General features: G+C 48.1%; 1 pseudogene; it reads right to left on the reverse strand.

Moving 5' to 3' along the window:
* Window positions 1-8765: 8765 nt before the first annotated feature.
* The window catches only part of LOC115189567 (ankyrin-3-like), a 38349-nt pseudogene continuing 22046 nt past the window's right edge, over window positions 8766-25068 (reverse strand).

A 25068-nucleotide genomic window follows, 5' to 3' on the forward strand; every position in this document is an offset into this window, starting at 1 on the left:
TAAGTCGCTCTGGATAAGAGTGTCTGCTAAATGACTAAAATGTAAATGTAAAATGAGGGACTCTACACATCTCTTCTGATCAAACTGTTCCATGTATCCTACCAGGACGTCGGTATGCTGTAACCCTTAGGGCTTTATTCATGTATCCTACCAGGATAGGGCTTTATTCATGTATCCTACCAGGACGTCGGTATGCTGTAACCTTAGGGCTTTATTCACGTATCCTACCAGGATAGGGCTTTATTCATGTATCCTACCAGGACGTCGGTATGCTGTAACCTTAGGGCTTTATTCACGTATCCTACCAGGATAGGGCTTTATTCATGTATCCTACCAGGACGTCGGTATGCTGTAACCCTTAGGGCTTTATTCATGTATCCTACCAGGACGTCGGTATGCTGTAACCCATAGGGCTTTATTCATGTATCCTACCAGGATAGGGCTTTATCCATGTATCCTACCAGGACGTCGGTATGTTGGGACCCTTAGGGCTTTATTCGTGTATCCTACCAGGACGTCGGTATGCTGTAACCCTTAGGGCTTTATTCATGTATCCTACCAGGATAGGGCTTTATTCATGTATCCTACCAGGACGTCGGTATGCTGTAACCCTTAGGGCTTTATTCGTGTATCCTACCAGGACGTCGGTATGCTGTAACACTTAGGGCTTTATTCGTGTATCCTACCAGGACATCGGTATGCTGTAACCCTTAGGGCTTTATTCGTGTATCCTACCAGGACATCGGTATGCTGTAACCCTTAGGGGCTTTATCCATGTATCCTACCAGGACGTTGGTATGCTGTAACCCTTAGGGGCTTTATTCATGTATCCTACCAGAACGTCGGTATGCTGTAACCCTTAGGGCTTTATTCATGTATCCTACCAGGACGTCGGTATGCTGTAACCCTTAGGGGCTTATCCATGTATCCTACCAGAACGTCGGTATGCTGTAACCCTTAGGGCTTTATTCATGTATCCTACCAGGATAGGGCTTTATCCATGTATCCTACCAGGATAGGGCTTTATCCATGTATCCTACCAGGACGTCGGTACCCTTACAGATTCCGCCATAGAAATGTAGAAGGTCATTTCTGATTGAAACTCAGTTGACTAAAACAACACCAGCCTTGGTGAGGAATTCAAACTCAGTTGACTAAAACAACACCAGCCTCGGTGAGGAATTCAAACTCAGTTGACTAAAACAACACCAGCCTCGGTGAGGAATTCAAACTCAGTTGACTAAAACAACACCAGCCTCGGGGAGGAATTCAAACTCAGGGGCCTCGGGGAACAAGCCTTGAACTTGAGTTCTCTGAGGTTCATGAGGCCAACAGATACGGTCCAAAGATGAACCCTGTTGCGGTTCAGGTAGTGTTGCCTGTTCCAAATCTAATGTTTTTATAAAGCCCTTCTTACACCAGCCGATGTCACAAAGTGCTTATACGGAACCAGCCTAAAAACCCCAAACAGCAAGAAATGCAGATGTAGAAGCACGGTGGCTAGGAAAAACTCCCTAGAAAGGCCAGAACCTAGGAAGAAACCTAGAGAGGAACCAGGCTCTGAGGGGTGACCAGACCTCTTCTGGCTGTGCCGGGTAGAGAGGAACCAGGCTCTGAGGGGTGGCCAGACCTCTTCTGGCTGTGCCGGGTAGAGAGGAACCAGGCTCTGAGGGGTGACCAGACCTCTTCTGGCTGTGCCGGGTAGAGAGGAACCAGGCTCTGAGGGGTGGCCAGTCCTCTTCTGGCTGTGCTGGGTAGAGAGGAACCAGGCTCTGAGGGGTGGCCAGTCCTCTTCTGGCTGTGCCGGGTAGAGAGGAACCAGGCTCTGAGGGGTGGCCAGTCCTCTTCTGGCTGTGCCGGGTGGAGATTATAACAGTGCATAGCCTTTAAGGCCAGATTGTTCTTCAAGATGTTGAAACGTCCATAAATGACCAGCAGGGTCAGATAATAATAATCCCAGTGGTTGTAGATGGTGCAACAGGTCAGCACCTCAGGAGTAAATATCAGCTGGCTTTTTCATAGCCGATCATTCAGTGGAGACAACACAAGAAGCTGCCTGACTGTGCTATGGAGTTACTCAATGTAACAGCCCCATCTAGTGGCCAGTTATAAACATGGCATGACTACAGCAGCATGGACTGGCTGCTGAAAATGGTCTGGACAACTCATGTTGTAACTGGGCTGTGTGGAGGTTCTAGTCACGTTGTAACTGGGCTGTGTGGAGGTTCTAGTCACGTTGTAACTGGGCTGTGTGGAGGTTCTAGTCACGTTGTAACTGGGCTGTGTGGAGGTTCTAGTCACGTTGTAACTGGGCTGTGTGGAGGTTCTAGTCACGTTGTAACTGGGCTGTGTGGAGGTTCTAGTCACGTTGTAACTGGGCTGTGTGGAGGTTCTAGTCACGTTGTAACTGGGCTGTGTGGAGGTTCTAGTCACGTTGTAACTGGGCTGTGTGGAGGTTCTAGTCACGTTGTAACTGGGCTGTGTGGAGGTTCTAGTCACGTTGTAACTGGGCTGTGTGGAGGTTCTAGTCACATTGTAACTGGGCTGTGTTGGCCATGTTCTGTTATAATCTCTACCCGGCACAGCCAGAAGTGGACTGGCCACCCCTCATAGCCTCGTTCCTCTCTAGGTTTCTTCCTAGGTTCTGGCCTTTCTAGGGAGTTTTTCCTAGCCACCCCCTCATAGCCTGGTTCCTCTCTAGGTTTCTTCCTAGGTTCCTTCCTTTCTCTGGAGTTTTTCCTAGCCACCGTGCTTCTACACCTGCATTGCTTGCTGTTTGGGGTTTTAGGCTGGGTTTCTGTACAGCACTTTGAGATATCAGCTGATGTAGAAAGGGCTTTATAAATACACTTGATTGATTGACTGTTAAATAGCCATCAACGACCGTCCTCCACCCAGTACCCTGCCCTGAACTTAGTCACGCTCACTCACTAGCTGGCTACCACCCGGTTACTCAACCCTGCACGTTAGAGGCTGCTGCTCTATGTAGGTACATAGACAAGGAATCCCTGGTCACTTTAATAATGTTTTCATACTGCTTTACTCATTTCATATGTACAGTATATACTGTATTCTATTGTATTTTAGTCCATGCCACTACGTCATTGCTCGTCCTAGTATTTATATGTTTCTTAATTCCATTCTTTTACCTTTAGATTTGTGTGTATTGCTGTGAATTGTTAGATATTACTGCACATTCACCGCAGCACATTCACCACAAATGGGAGCATCAACCAATTGAACCAAAAAAATGTGACCAATAAATAATCAAGTGACTTTAGAATTACTCCAATAAATTACCGTGTTCTTGACCCATGGGTTTCATTTATATAAATTATATTTTTTTGCGTTCTTGACCCATGGCTTTCATTGCATTAGTTGTACAAACAATTTGTTTATGTTATTTTATTTCACCTTTATTTAACCAGGTGGCTAGTTGAGAACAAGTTCTCATTTACAACTGCGACCTGGCCAAGACAAAGCAAAGCAGTGCGACAAAAACAACAACACAGAGTTACACATAAACAAACATACAGTCAATAACTCAATAGAAAAATATATGTACAGTGTGAGCAAATGTAGGGAGGTAAGGCAATAAATAGGCCATAGAGGCGAAATAATTACAATTTAGCAATAATACTGGAGTGATAGATGTACAGATGATGATGTGCAAGTAGATACTGGGGTGCAAAGGAGCAAGAGGAAAATAACAATATGGGGATGAGGTAGTTGGGTGGGCTATTTACAGATGGGCTATTTACAGATGGGCTGTGTACAGGTACAGTGATCGGTAAGCTGCTCTGACAGCTGATGCTTAAAGTTAGAGAGGGAGATATAAGACTCCAGCTTCAGAGATTTTTGCAATTCGTTCAACACCATAGTACCCTCCAAACTCATCATTAAGCTTGAGACCCTGGGTCTCGACCCCGTCCTGTGCAACTGGGTCCTGGACTTCCTGACGGGCCGCCCCCAGGTGGTGAGGGTAGGTAACAACACCTCCACTTTGCTGATCCTCAACACTGGGGCGCCACAAGGGTTCGTTCTCAGCCCTCTCCTGTACTTCCTGTTCACCCACGACTGCGTGGCCATGCACGCCTCCAACTCAATCATCAAGTTTGCAGACGACACTACAGTAGTAGGCTTGATTACCAACAACGACGAGACAGTCTACAGGGAGGAGGTGAGGGCCCTCGGAGTGTGGTGTCAGGAAAATAACCTCACACTCAACGTCAACAAAACAAAGGAGATAATCGTAGACTTCAGGAAACAGCAGCCCCCTATCCACATCGACGGGACAGTAGTGGAGAAGGTGGAGAGTTTTAAGTTCCTCTGTGTACACATCACAGACAAACTGAAATGGTTCACGCAGCAGCGCAGCAGCGCCTCTTCAACCTCAGGAGGCCGAAAAAATGTGGCTTGTCACCGAAAACCCTCACTAACTTTTACAGATGCAGAATCGAGAGCATCCTGTCGGGCTGTATCACCGCCTGGTACGGCAGCTGCACGACCCACAACCACAGGGCTCTCCAGAGGGTAGTGAGGTCTGCATAACGCATCACCAGGGGAAAACTACCTGCCCTCCAGGACACCTACACCACCCAATGTCACAGGAAGGCCAAAAAGAACATCAAGGACAATAACCACCCGAGCCACTGCCTGTTCACCCCGCTAACATCCAGAAGGCGAGGTCAGTACAGGTGCATCAAAGCTGGGACAGATCAAAGCTGGGACAGAGAGCTGGGACAGAGAGCTGGGACAGAGAGCTGGGACAGAGAGCTGGGACAGAGAGCTGGGACAGATCAACGCTGGGACAGATCAACGCTGGGACAGATCAGAGCTGGGACAGATTAATAAACAGCTTCTATCTCAAGGCCATCAGATTGTTAAAGAGCCACCACTAGCACAGAGTGGTGGCTGCCTACCTACAGACTTTAATAATGGAACACCAGTCACTTTAATAATGGAACACCAGTCACTTTAATAATGGAACACTAGTCACTTTAATAATGGAACACTAGTCACTTTAATAATGGAACACTAGTCACATTAATAATGGAACACTAGCCACTTTAATAGTGGAACACTGGTCACTGTAATAATGGAACACTAGTCACTTTAATAATGGAACACTAGCCACTTTAATAATGGAACACTAGTCACTGTAATAATGGAACACTAGTCACTTTAATAATGGAACACTGGTCACTGTAATAATGGAACACTGGTCACTGTAATAATGGAACACTAGTCACTTTAATAATGGAACACTAGTCACTTTAATATTGGAACACTAGTCACTTTAATAATGGAACACTGGTCACTGTAATAATGGAACACTGGTCACTGTAATAATGGAACACTAGTCACTGTAATAATGGAACACTAGTCACTTTAATAATGGAACACTAGTCACTTTAATATTGGAACACTAGTCACTTTAATAATGGAACACTGGTCACTGTAATAATGGAACACTGGTCACTGTAATAATGGAACACTAGTCACTGTAATAATGGAACACTAGTCACTTTAATAATGGAACACTGGTCACTTTAATAATGGAACACTAGTCACTGTAATAATGGAACACGGGTGAATTCACACTTTATTTACACAAAGCTAGCTACTACTCATAATATTGCTGCTAGCTTGGCGTAGGTCCCTGTTCTCTTCCTGCTGTATATTTCTGTCTGAATGTTTCTAGCTACTACTCATAATATTGCTGCTAGCTTGGCGTAGGTCCCTGTTCTTCTCCTGCTGTATATTTCTGTCTGGATGTTTCTAGCTCGATGTTCAACACTCTGGTCTCTAGCGAGTCGGTTGTTCTGAGCGGAGAAATTAGTACGCCTGGTTTGGACACGTTAGACGAGGAGATGAACTGCTGCCAGGCCCCGTCGAGACGACTCTCACTAGAACAGTCCGCCATCGTCCTTCCTGCAACGTCAACAGAGCGGAGTGGTTCACGTTGACTGTTGTGATGATGTTTGTGTAGACAGTGACCCCCCGTCGCCACCTGTGGAACTACATTAAATGCAGGAGGCACTGCTCAAATGAACGGTCCAGAAATAACAACGCTACATCAACAACGAGTGGACAAAACATTAAGAACACCTTCCTCATATTGAGTTGCACCCCCTTTTTGCCCTCAGAACAGCTTCAGTTCGTCGGGACATGGACTCTACAAGGTGTCGAAAGACTTCCACAGGGATGCTGGTCCATGTTGACTCTAAGGCCCAGGTTCCCACAGTTCTGTCAAGTTGGCTGGATGTCCATTGGGTGGTGGACCGTTCATGCTTGTTACACGCGGGAAACTGTTTGAGCGTGAAAACCCAGCAGCATTGCAGTTATTGACACAAACCAGTGTGTCTGGCGCCTGCTACCATACCAGCTCAATGGCCCTTAAAACTTCACCCTCTGAATGGCACACACACACAATCTGTCTCTACACACACACACAATCAATGACTCTACACACACACACAATCTGTCTCTACACACACACACAATCCATGACTCTACACACACATACACAATCCATGTCTCTACACACACACACACACAATCTGTCTCTACACACACACACACAATCCATGACTATACACACACACACACACAATCCATGTCTCTACACACACATACACAATCCATGTCTCTACACACACACACACACACACACACACACACACACACACACACACACACACACACACACACACACACACACACACACACACACACACACACACACACACACACACACTCCATGTCTCTACACACACATACACAATCCATGTCTCTACACACACACACACACAATGTTGTATTGTATATATGTGATAGTAGAGTAGTGGCCTGAGGGAACACAGTGTGTTGTGAAAAGTGTTATGAAATGTAATGTCATGTAATATTTTTTATTGTATATAACTTTCTTAATATTGCTAGACCCCAGGAAGAGTAGCTGATGCCTTGGCAGGAACTAATGGGGATCCATAATAAACCCCAGGAAGAGTAGCTGCTGCCTTGGCAGGAACTAACGGGGATCCGTAATAAACCCCAGGAAGAGTAGCTGCTGCCTTGGCAGGAACTAACGGGGATCCATAATAAACCCCAGGAAGAGTAGCTGCTGCCTTGTCAGGAACTAATGGGGATCCATAATAAACCCCAGGAAGAGTAGCTGCTGCCTTGGCAGGAACTAATGGGGATCCATAATAAACCCCAGGAAGAGTAGCTGCTGGCTTGGCAGGAACTAACGGGGATCCATAATAAACCCCAGGAAGAGTAGCTGCTGCCTGGGCAGGAACTAATGGGGATCCATAATAAACCCCAGGATGAGTAGCTGCTGCCTTGGCAGGAACTAATGGGGATCCATAATAAACCCCAGGAAGAGTAGCTGCTGCCTTGGCAGGAACTAATGGGGATCCATAATAAACCCCAGGAAGAGTAGCTGCTGCCTTGGCAGGAACTAATGGGGATCCATAATAAACCCCAGGAAGAGTAGCTGCTGCCTTGGCAGGAACTAATGGGGATCCATAATAAACCCCAGGAAGAGTAGCTGCTGCCTTGGCAGGAACTAATGGGGATCCATAATAAACCCCAGGAAGAGTAGCTGCTGCCTTGGCAGGAACTAATGGGGATCCATAATAAACCCCAGGAAGAGTAGCTGCTGCCTTGGCAGGAACTAATGGGGATCCATAATAAACCCCAGGAAGAGTAGCTGCTGCCTTGGCAGGAACTAATGGGGATCCATAATAAATCCCAGGAAGAGTAGCTGCTGCCTTGGCAGGAACTAATGGGGATCCATAATAAACCCCAGGAAGAGTAGCTGCTGCCTTGGCAGGAACTAATGGAGATCCATAATAAACCCCAGGAAGAGTAGCTGCTGCCTTGGCAGGAACTAATGGGGATCCATAATAAACCCCAGGAAGAGTAGCTGCTGCCTTGGCAGGAACTAATGGGGATCCATAATAAATCCCAGGAAGAGTAGCTGCTGCCTTGGCAGGAACTAATGGGGATCCATAATAAACCCCAGGAAGAGTAGCTGCTGCCTTGGCAGGAACTAATGGGGATCCATAATAAACCCCAGGAAGAGTAGCTGCTGCCTTGGCAGGAACTAATGGGGATCCATAATAAACCCCAGGAAGAGTAGCTGCTGCCTTGGCAGGAACTAATGGAGATCCATAATAAACCCCAGGAAGAGTAGCTGCTGCCTTGGCAGGAACTAATGGGGATCCATAATAAACCCCAGGAAGAGTAGCTGCTGCCATGGCAGGAACTAATGGGGATCCATAATAAACCCCAGGAAGAGTAGCTGCTGCCTTGGCAGGAACTAATGGGGATCCATATTAAACGCCAGGAAGAGTAGCTGCTGCCTTGGCAGGAACTAATGGAGATCCTTAATAAATACAAATACGAAAATTGACTCAAGGCGTAAAAATCCTTCTTTAACCCGTCTCCTCCCCTTCATCTACACTGATTGAAGTGGATTTAACAAGTGACATCAATAAGGGATCATACCTTTTACCTGGATTCACCTGGTCAGTCTGTCATTGAAAGAGCATGTGTTCCTAATGTTTTGTACTCTCAGTGTATGTTTCAAATTACAGTCAACCTCATAACTGAACACTATTCAAACAGTATGTATGTAGATGTTTTTATATGGCCTTCTGTATTGCAACATGTACATTCTTGGCAAATTGTTAAATAAAATCCCCCAAAAGTATTTAGAACATACTGTAGAAATGAATGAAAACACAACCTCAGAAATGTTCAGTTTAATCACAATTTATTTCTGCTTAAATAATGAATAGGATCATCCATGTTGGTTGTCATACATATGTTACCAGATCATCGATCAATGCTTTAGGTGGTCTCATATGACTAGATACAACGGAAGGAAATATGGCACCAAAACCCAAAGAAAAAAATGCCCCTTTAAACCACAGCAGGCTAAAAACATAACATTATACTGCTAAAATAATGACCAATGATTGGTTTAGAGCCAATACACATGATAACTGTTAACCCTTTCCAATGTGCCAGTCTACATTATAAATTGGGGTAAACGCTCTCTAACCCTTTCCAATGTGCCAGTCTACATTATAAATTGGGGTAAACGCTCTAAGCCTTTCCAATGTGCCAGTCTACATTATAAATTGGGGTAATACCTCTCTAAGCCTTTCCAATGTGCCAGTCTACATTATAAATTGGGGTAAACGCTCTCTAACCCTTTCCAATGTGCCGGTCTACATTATAAATTGGGGTAAACGCTCTAAGCCTTTCCAATGTGCCAGTCTACATTATAAATTGGGGTAAACGCTCTAAGCCTTTCCAATGTGCCAGTCTACATTATAAATTGGGGTAATACCTCTCTAAGCCTTTCCAATGTGCCAGTCTACATTATAAATTGGGGTAATACCTCTCTAAGCCTTTCCAATGTGCCAGTCTACATTATAAATTGGGGTAAACGCTCTCTAACCCTTTCCAATGTGCCAGTCTACATTATAAATTGGGATCTCTCATATCTCCAGGTCTTTAATAGTAGAGGTATATTCCACGTTACACAGCGGGCCCTCATAAAGCATTAGAATGAAGTCTCCCTCTCTGTCTTGCTGTCCCCCAGGTGGCTGTGTGAGTTCATGTTTCTTTAAAACAGTCAGTGCCAGAGCAGAGTAGACAGACTGATAGAAATAAACACCTTATTTCATAATACAATGTTCGCAAATGAGGAAAAACTAGTCAAACCAGGTGCATCTCATGCATCAAAATATTAGTTCTCTGAGGAAATATTGTTCACAGAAGTGATGTTTGAGTGTTGCAGTGGAGTTAGGTTAAAAATCAAGCTACCATTTTGATTTGACAAACATTTCCTGCTAATAATTAGACATGTGCAGTAACACCCAAGCGTTTTCATAAAGGTGGAATCAAATATTTGCATTTCATTCCAATGCTTTTGCGAAGCTGTCTACCAGAGCAGAGAAAACTTTCTATCAGTGACGTAACTTCAGAAGGTTTTACAGTGTCGTTTATATCCAACCAAACCCCCCGTTATCATTAAAAAAAAACAGCCACATTATACACCCACCCCAGTGATGTGGCTACAGGACAGAAAATATAAGGCTTGTAGAAGGTGACTCTAAGTGTTCCTCTAATCTGTCAATCAAACGTCCTGTTGTGCGCCTCATTGGTTGCGAGAAGATGCTTGGAGGCGTGGCTACTGTCGTCCTGACGCCATGATGGAGCAAGACCACACCCCTTGTTCTCCTGTCACCGTGGTAACGACAGGTCACGGCTGGAGCCCAGGTTGTGGACAGAAAAAGTAAGTTTTTTTCATGCTCATGCGAAATCAAAAAAAGTGGTCTTGCTGTAAAAACCATGCGTTAACGTGAAAGCTTGCAGACACATGTTCTGATTGGCTGTTCTCCTGCTTCAAGGTTCCAGTTATCTCCTTTCCAGGAAGTCATGAAACATCAACAAACCTGCAAATCAAAAACACATGACAGGTGATTTAGATCAATGTGAGTTTAAATCTCTCACCACTGTGTATGCTGTGAATAGTTTCATGTCTCTCTTCATTAACCAACTGAACTAACCAGCTGAACTAACAAGACTGCAAGGCCCTGGTTTGACTGGGCAGAGTTAGGATGAGACTATATCTGGGCAGGACACTGGGATTAGGGGTTGACTGGGCAGAGTTAGGATGAGACTATATCTGGGCAGGACACTGTGGGGTTAGGGGTTGACTGGGCAGAGTTAGGATAAGACTATATCTGGGCAGGACACTGTGGGATTAGGATTAGGGTTTGACTGGGCAGAGTTAGGATGAGACTATATCTGGGCAGGACACTGTGGGGTTAGGGGTTGACTGGGCAGAGTTAGGATAAGACTATATCTGGGCAGGACACTGTGGGATTAGGATTAGGGTTTGACTGGGCAGAGTTAGGATGAGACTATATCTGGGCAGGACACTGTGGGATTAGGGTTTGACTGGGCAGAGTTAGGATAAGACTATATCTGGGCAGGACACTGTGGGATTAGAGTTTGACTGGGCAGAGTTAGGATAAGACTATATCTGGGCAGGACACTGTGGGATTAGGGGTTGACTGGGCAGAGTTAGGATAAGACTATATCTGGGCAGGACACTGTGGGATTAGGGGTTGACTGGGCAGAGTTAGGATAAGACTATATCTGGGCAGGACACTGTGGGATTAGGGTTTGACTGGGCAGAGTTAGGATAAGACTATATCTGGGCAGGACACTGTGGGATTAGAGTTTGACTGGGCAGAGTTAGGATAAGACTATATCTGGGCAGGACACTGTGGGATTAGGGGTTGACTGGGCAGAGTTAGGATAAGACTATATCTGGGCAGGACACTGTGGGGTTAGGGGTTGACTGGGCAGAGTTAGGATAAGCACATTTCTATTGTGGCTTCAGACTGAGCCTGTCCTGGATCTGACAGGATAATGGATCCAGACTGAGCCTGTCCTGGATCAGACAGGATAATGGATCCAGACTGAGCCTGTCCTGGATCAGACAGGATAATGGATCCAGACTGAGCCTGTCCTGGATCTGACAGGATAATGGATCCAGACTGAGCCTGTCCTGGATCAGACAGGATAATGGATCCAGACTGAGCCTGTCCTGGATCCGACAGGATAATGGATCCAGACTGAGCCTGTCCTGGATCAGACAGGATAATGGATCCAGACTGAGCCTGTCCTGGAGCCGACAGGATAATGGATCCAGACTGAGCCTGTCCTGGAGCCGACAGGATAATGGATCCAGACTGAGCCTGTCCTGGATCAGACAGGATAATGGATCAGACAGGATAATGGATCCAGACTGAGCCTGTCCTGGATCAGACAGGATAATGGATCCAGACTGAGCCTGTCCTGGATCCGAGAGGATAATGGATCCAGACTGAGCCTGTCCTGGAGCAGACAGGATAATGGAACCAGACTGAGCCTGTCCTGGATCTGACAGGATAATGGATCCAGACTGAGCCTGTCCTGGATCAGACAGGATAATGGATCCAGACTGAGCCTGTCCTGGATCAGACAGGATAATGGATCAGACAGGATAATGGATCCAGACAGCCTGTCCTGGATCAGACAGGATAATGGATCCAGACAGCCTGTCCTGGATCAGACAGGATAATGGATCAGACAGCCTGTCCTGGATCAGACAGGATAATGGATCAGACAGCCTGTCCTGGAGCAGACAGGATAATGGATCAGACAGGATAATGGATCCAGACAGCCTGTCCTGGATCAGACAGGATAATGGATCAGACAGCCTGTCCTGGAGCAGACAGGATACCACCCGGCTGTAGTGATCCCCATTTCCCTCCTTATTCTATCAGTCCTGAGCTCCATACTTGTACGTACCAGGTTGAGCACACGACTGTTACCATTGATCCTTTTCCACTTGCTTCTTTTTCACCTTCGACCCTGACCCTTCTCCAGACTGCAACACACAGAGAGAGGGGTTAGACAGGATGATGGCAGAATGAGGGGCAGGCCGGCAGAGCACACAGAAACCCCAGGCAGACTGGAACTCTCCTACACTAGACATGCTGAAAGGAAACCCCAGGCAGACTGGACCTCTCCTACACTAGTGTCCTAGACAGACTGGACCTCTCCTACACTAGTGTCCTAGACAGACTGGACCTCTCCTACACTAGACATGCTGAAAGGAAACACCAGGCAGACTGGAACTCTCCTACACTAGACATGCTGAAAGGAAACACCAGGCAGACTGGACCTCTCCTACACTAGTCTACCGTTAGTGTCTACTGTCTAGTTGGACCTCTCTCCACTACTAGTCTCCCGTTAGTGTCTACTGTCTAGTTGGACCTCTCTCCACTAGTCTCCCGTTAGTGTCTACTGTCTAGTTGGACCTCTCTCCATTACTAGTCTACCGTTAGTGTCTACTGTCTAGTTGGACCTCTCTCCACTAGTCTCCCGTTAGTGTCTACTGTCTAGTTGGACCTCTCTCCACTAGTCTCCCGTTAGTGTCTACTGTCTAGTTGGACCTCTCTCCACTACTAGTCTCCCGTTAGTGTCTACTGTCTAGTTGGACCTCTCTCCACTAGTCTCCCGTTAGTGTCTACTGTCTAGTTGGACCTCTCTCCACTAGTCTCCCGTTAGTGTCTACTGTCTAGTTGGACCTCTCTCCACTACTAGTCTCCCGTTAGTGTCTACTGTCTAGTTGGACCTCTCTCCACTAGTCTACCGTTAGTGTCTACTGTCTAGTTGGACCTCTCTCCACTAGTCTCCCGTTAGTGTCTACTGTCTAGTTGGACCTCTCTCCACTACTAGTCTCCCGTTAGTGTCTACTGTCTAGTTGGACCTCTCTCCACTAGTCTACCGTTAGTGTCTACTGTCTAGTTGGACCTCTCTCCACTACTAGTCTCCCGTTAGTGTCTACTGTCTAGTTGGACCTCTCTCCACTAGTCTCCCGTTAGTGTCTACTGTCTAGTTGGACCTCTCTCCACTAGTCTACCGTTAGTGTCTACTGTCTAGTTGGACCTCTCTCCACTACTAGTCTCCCGTTAGTTTCTACTGTCTAGTTGGACCTCTCTCCACTAGTCTCCCGTTAGTGTCTACTGTCTAGTTGGACCTCTCTCCACTAGTCTCCCGTTAGTGTCTACTGTCTAGTTGGACCTCTCTCCACTAGTCTACCGTTAGTGTCTACTGTCTAGTTGGACCTCTCTCCACTACTAGTCTCCCGTTAGTGTCTACTGTCTAGTTGGACCTCTCTCCACTAGTCTCCCGTTAGTGTCTACTGTCTAGTTGGACCTCTCTCCATTACTAGTCTACCGTTAGTGTCTACTGTCTAGTTGGACCTCTCTCCACTAGTCTCCCGTTAGTGTCTACTGTCTAGTTGGACCTCTCTCCACTAGTCTCCCGTTAGTGTCTACTGTCTAGTTGGACCTCTCTCCACTACTAGTCTCCCGTTAGTGTCTACTGTCTAGTTGGACCTCTCTCCACTAGTCTCCCGTTAGTGTCTACTGTCTAGTTGGACCTCTCTCCACTAGTCTCCCGTTAGTGTCTACTGTCTAGTTGGACCTCTCTCCACTACTAGTCTCCCGTTAGTGTCTACTGTCTAGTTGGACCTCTCTCCACTAGTCTACCGTTAGTGTCTACTGTCTAGTTGGACCTCTCTCCACTAGTCTCCCGTTAGTGTCTACTGTCTAGTTGGACCTCTCTCCACTACTAGTCTCCCGTTAGTGTCTACTGTCTAGTTGGACCTCTCTCCACTAGTCTACCGTTAGTGTCTACTGTCTAGTTGGACCTCTCTCCACTACTAGTCTCCCGTTAGTGTCTACTGTCTAGTTGGACCTCTCTCCACTAGTCTCCCGTTAGTGTCTACTGTCTAGTTGGACCTCTCTCCACTAGTCTACCGTTAGTGTCTACTGTCTAGTTGGACCTCTCTCCACTACTAGTCTCCCGTTAGTTTCTACTGTCTAGTTGGACCTCTCTCCACTAGTCTCCCGTTAGTGTCTACTGTCTAGTTGGACCTCTCTCCACTAGTCTCCCGTTAGTGTCTACTGTCTAGTTGGACCTCTCTCCACTAGTCTACCGTTAGTGTCTACTGTCTAGTTGGACCTCTCTCCACTACTAGTCTCCCGTTAGTGTCTACTGTCTAGTTGGACCTCTCTCCACTAGTCTACCGTTAGTGTCAACACCACACTACAGTCTACTCTATATGATCATGGAGCAAACCTCAGTCTTTCCCCTCTGACCCTTAGAGCTCTCCTGCTCTGCCTTAGGGCCTCCTCGGGAGCGCTTGTTTCTCTTCCTGCCCTTATTTTCCTTCCTGCCTCCTCCTCCTGCTGCTTCTCCTCTTCCTCCTGCTCCTCCTACTGCTCCTCCTGCTTTCACCTCCTCTGTAGTAGTAGTAGCAGCAGTAAAAGTAGATGCCGTAGCAGCAATACGACGTACTACTTTCCTGATGACCTTAGGAGTGGAGGGGTATAAAGTCATGTTAGGACAGAAGAATGGGGATGGGGAGGATGGGCATGGGGGAGATGTTCAGGTGATATCAGAAGAGGACGATGTTCAGGTGATATCAGATAGGACAGGGGTAGATGTTCAGGTGATATCAGAAGAGGACAGGGGGAGATGTTCAGGTGATATCAGAAGAGGACAGGGTGAGATGTTCAGGTGATATCAGAAGAGGACGATGTTCAGGTGATATCAGAAGAGGACAGGGGGAGATGTTCAGGTGATATCAGAAGAGGACGATGTTCAGGTGATATCAGAAGAGGACAGGGTGAGATGTTCAGGTGATATCAGAAGAGGACAGGGGCGATGTTCAGGTGATATCAGATAGGACAGGGGAAGATGTTCAGGTGATATCAGAGAGGACAGGGGGCGATGTTCAGGTGATATCAGAAGAGGACAGGGAATGGTGTTCAGGTGATATCAGAAGAGGACAGGGGGAGATGTTCAGGTGATATCAGAAGAGGACAGGGGGCAATGTTCAGGTGATATCAGAAGAGGACAGGGAGAGATGTTCAGGTGATATCAGAAGAGGACAGGGTGAGATGTTCAGGTGATATCAGAAGAGGACAGGGGGAGATGTTCAGGTGATATCAGAGAGGACAGGGGGAGATGTTCAGGTGATATCAGAAGAGGACAGGGGGAGATGTTCAGGTGATATCAGAAGAGGACAGGGGATGATGTTCAGGTGATATCAGAAGAGGACAGGGGGCGATTTAATAGGGGGGTGGGGTTATAATGGGGGGTGGGGTTATAATGGGAGATGGGGTTATAATAGGGGGTGGGGTTATAATAGGGGTGGGGTTATAATATGGGGTGGAGTTATAATGGGGGTGGGGTTATAATGGGGGGGTGGGGTTAGGGTTATAATAGGGGGGTGGGGTTATAATAGGGGGTGGGGTTAGGGTTATAATAGGGGGTGGGGTTATAATAGGGGGTGGGGTTATAATGGGGGGTGGGGTTATAATAGGGGGTGGGGCTATAATAGGGTGTGGGATTATAATAGGGGGTGGGGTTATAATGGGGGGTGGGGTTATAATGGGGGGTGGGGTTATGGTTATAATAGGGGGGTGGGGTTATAATAGGGGGTGGGGTTATAATAGGGGTGGGGTTATAATAGGGGTGGGGTTATAATAGGGTGTGGGATTATAATAGGGGGTGGGATTATAATAGGGGGTGGGGTTATAATGGGGGGTGGGGTTATAATGGGGGGTGGGGTTATGGTTATAATAGGGGGGTGGGGTTATAATAGGGGGTGGGGTTATAATAGGGGTGGGGTTATAATAGGGGTGGGGTTATAATAGGGTGTGGGATTATAATAGGGGGTGGGGTTATAATAGGGGGTGGGGTTATAATGGGGGGTGGGGTTATGGTTATAATAGGGGGGTGGGGTTATAATAGGGGGTGGGGTTATAATAGGGGTGGGGTTATAATAGGGGTGGGGTTATAATAGGGGGTGGGGTTATAATAGGGGGTGGAGTTATAATGGGGGGTGGGGTTATAATGGGGGGTGGGGTTAGGGTTATAATAGGGGGGTGGGGTTAGGGTTATAATAGGGGGGTGGGGTTAGGGTTATAATAGGGGGTGGGGTTATAATAGGGGGTGGGGTTATAATGGGGGGTGGGGTTATAATAGTGGGTGGGGTTATAATAGGGGGTGGGGTTATGGTTATAATAGGGGGTGGGGTTATAATAGGGGGTGGGGTTATAATGGGGGGTGGGATTATAATGGGGGTGGGGTTATAATAGGGGGTGGGGTTATAATAGGGGGTGGGGTTATAATAGGGGGTGGGGTTATAATAGGGGGTGGGGTTATAATAGGGGGTTAGGGTTATAATAGGGGGTGGTGTTATAATAGGGGATGGGGTTATAATAGGGGATGGGGTTATAATAGGGGGTGGGGTTATAATAGGGGGTTAGGGTTATAATAGGGGGTGGGGTTATAATAGGGGTGGGGCTATAATAGGGGGTGGGGTTATAATAGGGGATGGGGTTATAATAGGGGGTGGGGTTATAATAGGGGGTGGGGTTATAATAGGGGGTGGGGTTATAATAGGGGGTGGGGTTATAATGGGGGGGTGGGGTTATAATGGGAGGGTGGGGTTATAATAGGGGGTGAGGTTATAATAGGGGGTGGGGTTATAATAGGGGGTGGGGTTATAATAGGGGGTGGGGTTATAATAGGGGGTGGGGTGTGTAGTGAAGGGGGTACAGCAGTTACTTTTCGGGTGACAATGTTTCCATCCTCGTCTGTGAACTGCTCTTCTGTCACTGACTCCACAGGGATGTTTCTGGCCTCTTCTCCCTGAGGATGAAATGGTACAGCAGGATCAGACCTGACGGTAGTTTACCTGTCATCATTAGTCTCCCTGAGGTTAGTTACCCTGAGGTTAGTTTACCTGAGGTTAGTCTACCTGAGGTTAGTTACCCTGAGGTTAGTTACCCTGAGGTTAGTTACCCTGAGGTTAGTTACCCTGAGGTTAGTCTACCTGAGGTTAGTTACCCTGAGGTTAGTCTACCTGAGGTTAGTTACCCTGAGGTTAGTTACCCTGAGGTTAGTCTACCTGAGGTTAGTTACCCTGAGGTTAGTTACCCTGAGGTTAGTTTACCTGAGGTTAGTCTACCTGAGGTTAGTTACCCTGAGGTTAGTTACCCTGAGGTTAGTCTACCTGAGGTTAGTTACCCTGAGGTTAGTTACCCTGAGGTTAGTCTACCTGAGGTTAGTTACCCTGAGGTTAGTTACCCTGAGGTTAGTTTACCTGAGGTTAGTTACCCTGAGGTTAGTTACCCTGAGGTTAGTCTACCTGAGGTTAGTTACCCTGAGGTTAGTTACCCTGAGGTTAGTTTACCTGAGGTTAGTCTACCTGAGGTTAGTTACCCTGAGGTTAGTTTACCTGAGGTTAGTCTACCTGAGGTTAGTCTACCTGAGGTTAGTCTACCTGAGGTTAGTTACCCTGAGGTTAGTTACCCTGAGGTTAGTTACCCTGAGGTTAGTCTACCTGAGGTTAGTTACCCTGAGGTTAGTTACCCTGAGGTTAGTCTACCTGAGGTTAGTTTACATGAGGTTAGTCTACCTGAGGTTAGTTACCCTGAGGTTAGTTACCCTGAGGTTCGTCTACCTGAGGTTCGTCTACCTGAGGTTAGTTACCCTGAGGTTAGTTTACCTGAGGTTAGTCTACCTGAGGTTAGTCTACCTGAGGTTAGTCTACCTGAGGTTAGTTACCCTGAGGTTAGTTACCCTGAGGTTAGTTACCCTGAGGTTAGTCTACCTGAGGTTAGTTACCCTGAGGTTAGTTACCCTGAGGTTAGTCTACCTGAGGTTAGTTTACATGAGGTTAGTCTACCTGAGGTTAGTTACCCTGAGGTTAGTTACCCTGAGGTTCGTCTACCTGAGGTTCGTCTACCTGAGGTTAGTTACCCTGAGGTTAGTTACCCTGAGGTTAGTTACCCTGAAGGTAGTCTACCTGAGGTTAGTCTACCTGAGGTTAGTCTACCTGAGGTTAGTTTACCTGAGGTTAGTCTACCTGAGGTTAGTTACCCTGAGGTTAGTTACCCTGAGGTTAGTTACCCTGAGGTTAGTCTACCTGAGGTTAGTTACCCTGAGGTTAGTTACCCTGAGGTTAGTCTACCTGAGGTTAGTCTACCTGAGGTTAGTCTACCTGAGGTTAGTCTACCTGAGGTTAGTTACCCTGAGGTTAGTTACCCTGAGGTTCGTCTACCTGCCCTGGGGACATTAGCAACACAAAGCACCATTTGCAAAAAGCACTGCCACAACATGACCTTTAATACCACCACTCATCAAATAAACACACAGAACATGAAATGACTATAAGATGAGCTTCGTAGAGGGATCCAGAGGAAACCCCAGCTGGTGATGGTAACAGCGGACATGGAACAACACCAAGCCAACATCAGCACAACAACAGTACGCAAGACTGACTTTAACTACGTCTATTAGAATGAATGGTAGAATGATCTGGGACAATGTGAGTGTGAATTCATGCTGTGATATGAAACCTGTCAATACTTTGATGTTAAAATGAAGCCAGGCGAGGAAGTAGACAGGCCCAGGCCACACAGACAGACAGGCCACACAGACAGACAGACAGGCCCAGGCAACACAGACAGACAGGCCCAGGCCACTCAGACAGACAGACAGCACATTGATAACAGCACAGGCCTCACTGGGGCAACACACCACTCAGCGCCACACGCAGGCCAGGTACCTTCAGAATGACCCTCCGTCGGTACACCTTGGTGGTGACAGTCCGTTCCTCATCAGAGCTGGTCTCCTTACCTCTACCACCCTCCTGATGAACCAGGTAGGGTTAGGGCTCTGACCTGGCTCATAACAGCCCTGTCATAGATCCTGGCTGACATGGTTCATAACTGCCCTGTCATAGATCCTGGCTGACCTGGTTCATAACAGCCCTGTCAGAGATCCTGGCTGACCTGGTTCATAACAGCCCTGTCAGAGATCCGGGCTGACATGGTTCATAACAGCCCTGTCATAGATCCTGGCTGACATGGTTCATAACAGCCCCGTCATAGATTCTGGCTGACGTGGTTCATAACCGCCCTGTCATAGATCCTGGCTGACATGTAGTTCATAACAGCCCTGTCATAGATCCTGGCTGACAAGGTTTATAACAGCCCTGTCATAGATCCTGGCTGACTTGGTTCATAACAGCCCTGTCATAGATCCTGGCTGACATGTGGTTCATAACAGCCCTGTCATAGATCCTGGCTGACCTGGTTCATAACAGCCCTGTCATAGATCCTGGCTGATGTGGTTCATAACAGCCCTGTCATAGATCCTGGCTGACCTGGTTCATAACAGCCCTGTCATAGATCCTGGCCGACATGGTTCATAACAGCCCTGTCATAGATCCTGGCTGACCTGGTTCATAACAGCTCTGTCATAGATCCTGGCTGACCTGGTTCATAACAGCCCTGTCATAGATCCTGGCTGACATGGTTCATAACAGCCCTGTCATAGATCCTGGCTGACCTGGTTCATAACAGCCCTGTCATAGATCCTGGCTGACCTGGTTCATAACAGCCCTGTCATAGATCCTGGCTGACATGGTTCATAACAGCCCTGTCATAGATCCTGGCTGACGTGGTTCATAACAGCCCTGTCATAGATCCTGGCTGACGTTGTTCATAACAGCCCTGTCATAGTACAGGCTGACATGTACAGGAATGATTTCAGATCCTGGCTGACATGTACAGGAATGATTTTCGATCCTGGCTGACATGTACAAGAATGATTTTAGATCCTGGCTGACATGTACAGGAATGATTTTAGATCCTGGCTGACATGTACAGGAATGATTTCAGATCCTGGCTGACATGTACAGGAATGATTTCAGATCCTGGCTGACATGTACAGGAATGATTTTAGATCCTGGCTGACATGTACAGGAATGATTTTAGATCCTGGCTGACATGTACAGGAATGATTTTAGATCCTGGCTGACATGTACAGGAATGATTTTAGATCCTGGCTGACATGTACAGGAATGATTTTAGATCCTGGCTGACATGTACAGGAATGATTTCAGATCCTGGCTGACATGTACAGGAATGATTTCAGATCCTGCTGACATGTACAAGAATGATTTCAGATCCTGGCTGACATGTACAGGAATGATTTCAGATCCTGGCTGACATGTACAGGAATGATTTTAGATCCTGGCTGACATGTACAGGAATGATTTCAGATCCTGGCTGACATGTACAGGAATGATTTTAGATCCTGGCTCAGAGGTTCGTCTTAAAGAAATACACTGTCCAGCCACAAGGGAAGAAGATGCATTTGTTTTCCACTGATCCATTGAGCGTGGTCTTCACCAGCTAAATACCAGAGTACATTGGTCTCCACCAGCTAGATACCAGAGTACATTGGTCTTCACCAGCTAGATACCAGAGTACATTGGTCTCCACCAGCTAGATACCAGAGTACATTGGTCTCCACCAGCTAGATACCAGAGTACATTGGTCTCCACCAGCTAGATACCAGAGTACATTGGTCACCACCAGCTAAATACCAGAGTACATTGGTCTCCACCAGCTAGATACCAGAGTACATTGGTCTTCACCAGCTAGATACCAGAGTACATTGGTCTCCACCAGCTAGATACCAGAGTACATTGGTCTCCACCAGCTAGATACCAGAGTACATTGGTCTTCACCAGCTAGATACCAGAGTACATTGGTCTTCACCAGCTAGATACCAGAGTACATTGGTCTCCACCAGCTAGATACCAGAGTACATTGGTCTTCACCAGCTAGATACCAGAGTACATTGGTCTCCACCAGCTAGATACCAGAGTACATTGGTCTCCACCAGCTAGATACCAGAGTACATTGGTCTTCACCAGCTAGATACCAGAGTACATTGGTCTCCACCAGCTAGATACCAGAGTACATTGGTCTCCACCAGCTAGATACCAGAGTACATTGGTCTCCACCAGCTAGATACCAGAGTACATTGGTCTTCACCAGCTAGATACCAGAGTACATTGGTCTTCACCAGCTAGATACCAGAGTACATTGGTCTCCACCAGCTAGATACCAGAGTACATTGGTCTCCACCAGCTAGATATCAGAGTACATTGGTCTCCACCAGCTAGATACCAGAGTACATTGGTCACCACCAGCTAGATACCAGAGTACATTGGTCTTCACCAGCTAGATACCAGAGTACATTGGTCTCCACCAGCTAGATACCAGAGTACATTGGTCTCCACCAGCTAGATACCAGAGTACATTGGTCTCCACCAGCTAGATATCAGAGTACATTGGTCTTCCTCATAACACATAAACCCTGTGAGGTGAGAACAGAAGAACAGCCATGTCCATAATAACAGCACAGAGTCATGATGTGTAGAGTTACCTGGACTTTGTGCTGTGACCTCTGCACTCCTCTCTCCTCCTCCTGCCCTCCTTGTGACGCCGACGCCCTTCCCTCGTCCTCGACCTGGCCATGACCCTTCACCCCGTTGGACGAAGCCTGGGCCTCAGGAAGTGACCCGGGCTGGGACAGGAAGTCAGCGTGGTCTCCATTGGATTTCTCTGCTGGTCGGACAGGTGATATCGTCAGGGAGTCCAGGGAATTCACAGGGCTGGGGGAGGAGAAGGGGAGACAGGGGGAGGCGAGAGGAAGGGGAAGAGAGGAGGAAGGGGGAGGGTGGGAGAAGGAGGGCGAGGGGGGAGAGAGGAAGGGGAAGAGAGGAGGAGGGGGGAGGGTGGGAGAGGGAGGGCAGGGGAGGAGGAGAGGAAGGGGAAGAGAGGAGGAGAGGGGAGGGTGGGAGGGGGAGGAGAGAGGAAGGGGAAGAGGGGGGAGGAGAAGGGGAGACAGGGGGAGGAGAGGAGGAGAGGGGAGGGTGGGAGAGGGAGGGGAAGAGAGGAAGAGGGGGGAGGGGTGGGAGAGGGAGGGCGAGGGGGGAGACAGGAAGGGGAAGAGAGGAGGAGAGGGGAGGGTGGGAGAGGGAGAGGGAGGGGAAGAGAGGAGGAGGGGGCAGGGTGGGAGAGGGAGGACGAGGGGGGAGGGGGGGAGACAGGAAGGGGAAGAGAGGAGGAGAGGGGGGGGTGGGAGAGGGAGGGCGAGGGGGAGGAGAAGGGGAGACGGGGAGGGGAGAGGAAGGGGAAGATTACTTCAAATTGATTTGTATAAATTAAGGCAGATACAAATGAACAGTTATTGAATACAATGCATTGTAGTTTAAGCCAATTTTCATGCTATTTGTGATACAATTTTGCCATTTAACATGACACATGACAACAACATGGTAGCAACACAACATGGCAGCAGCAACACATGACAACAACATGGTAGCAACACATGACAACAACATGGTAGCATCACATGACAACAACATGGTAGAAACACATGACAACAACATGGTAGCAGCAACACATGACAACACAGCATGGTAGAAACACAACATGGCAGCAACACAGCATGGTAGCAACACAACATGACAACAACACAACATGGTACAAACATTTTTGGGCTCAGACAACAGCACAAAGGGCAAGAAGGTAGAGACAACAATACACCAACAATACATAGCATCATTACCTAGATGGTAACCATCATTACCTAGATGGTAACCATCATTACCTAGATGGTAACAATCATTACCTAGATGGTAACAGTACCCACATCACGCGTATTGTAGTATATGTAGCTATATAGTTTAGGACTTGCTTTGTAACTGCAGGCACACATTTCTGTAGCCTTATAAAAGCTTGTGTGCATGGTAGATAAAAGATTTTAGGTACAAGAGGGGGACCCACGGGAGTGAAAGCTAAGCTCCACCCCTGACAACATTATTGATGTTTAATAATGATATCAGATTCTACCTGGTGTCCTGGAGGTCGTTGCCCTCAGCACTCAGACTGCGGCCAGGTGTCGGGGGCTCCACGTTCACGCTGGACGTCTCACTATGCCAACCTGCAGGTGACGACATCACATCTTTGTCTGCCTGCTGCACCTGAGACAAGATGGCGTTTATCCTGTCCTCCGTCATGTCCTCGTCCTCCGAGCCTTCCTCCAGCGCCATCTCCTCCAACAGAGACTTTAACTTCTCCTCACTCATCTCTCCCTCCTCTTCCTCTTCCCCGGGAGAACCAGACACACCCCCCTCTCCCCCCAGGGCAGGCCTAAAGCCCAGGGTCTCTGATGGGTCTCCTCTGGCTCCAGCCAGCCACTCATCCTCCCTGACCACCCCCTGAGGAAGATCAATCTGACGTATCGGCATCCCCTTGTCAACATCCTGATCAGCCTCCTCTCTCACCCCTGCCTCCCTGCCATGGGGCTTGTATGAGGCCACTGACTCTCTGCTAACCCCTGTGTCATCTTCAGTGGAGGTCACTTTAGGGCCTTCCCCGGGGCCCTCCCTGGCGCCCTCCCCGGCGCCCTCCCCGGAGCCCTCCCCGGCACCTTCCCCGGGGCCCTGGGAGTCTAGCGGTCCAGAGGTGTCTTCCTCTACCACCATTGTGGGGGGTTGAGCATGGGGGGCGAGGCCTGGGGTGCTGGTGGTCTGTGGTGAGTGACAAGTCACATGGTCTAGTGGGCGTTCTAGAGGGGGAGTCTAGGCCAGCGTCCTCGTCAAAGAAGTGGTCGCTGCTTAGCGGGGTAGGGGGCTGACAGATCAACCCTGTGGGGGTCTGAAGCTCCAGCTGGATGCTGCTGGATCCTGGATGAGATAACCACAACACAGTGGAGCTGAGATGGAGGGACACAACAACATGAAGACACTCAGCATGTACAGGAGGAAGGAGGGAGGGAGGGAGGGAGGGAGGGAGGGAGGGAGGGAGGGAGGAGGAAGGAGGAGGGAGGAAGGAGGGAGGAGGAGGAAGGAGGAGGAAGGGAGGGGGGAGGAAGGCTGGAACCTGGATGAGATAACCACAACACAGTGGAGCTGAGATGGAGGGACACAACAACATGAAGACACTCAGCATGTACAGGAGGAAGGAAGGAGGGAGGGAGGGAGGGAGGGAGGGAGGGAGGGAGGAGGAAGGAGGGCGGAAGGAAGGAGGAAGGAGGGAGGAGGGAGGGAGGAGGAGGGAGGAAGGGGAGGGGGGAGGAAGGCTGGAACCTGGATGAGATAACCACAACACAGTGGAGCTGAGATGGATGGACACAACAACATGAAGACACTCAGCATGTACAGGAGGAAGGAAGGAGGGAGGGAGGGTGGGAGGGAGGGAGGAGGGAGGAAGGAGGAAGGAGGGAGGAGGGAGGAAGGAGGGAGGGAGGAGGAGGGAGGAAGGAAGGAGGGAGGAAGGAGGAGGGAGGAAGGAGGAGGAAGGAGGAAGGCTGGATCCTGGATGAGATAACCACAACACAGTGGAGCTGAGATGGAGCGACACAACAACATGAAGACACTCAGCATGTACAGGAGGAAGGAGGGAGGGTGGTAGGAGGGAGGAGGAAGGAGGGAGGAGGAAGGAAGGAAGGAGGAAGGAGGGAGGAGGAAGGAGGGAGGAAGGAGGGAACCTGGATGAGATAACAACAACACAGTGGAGCTGAGATGGATGGACACAACAACAT

This window comes from Salmo trutta, unplaced genomic scaffold (assembly GCF_901001165.1).
Source record: "Salmo trutta unplaced genomic scaffold, fSalTru1.1, whole genome shotgun sequence".
NCBI lineage: Eukaryota > Metazoa > Chordata > Actinopteri > Salmoniformes > Salmonidae > Salmo > Salmo trutta.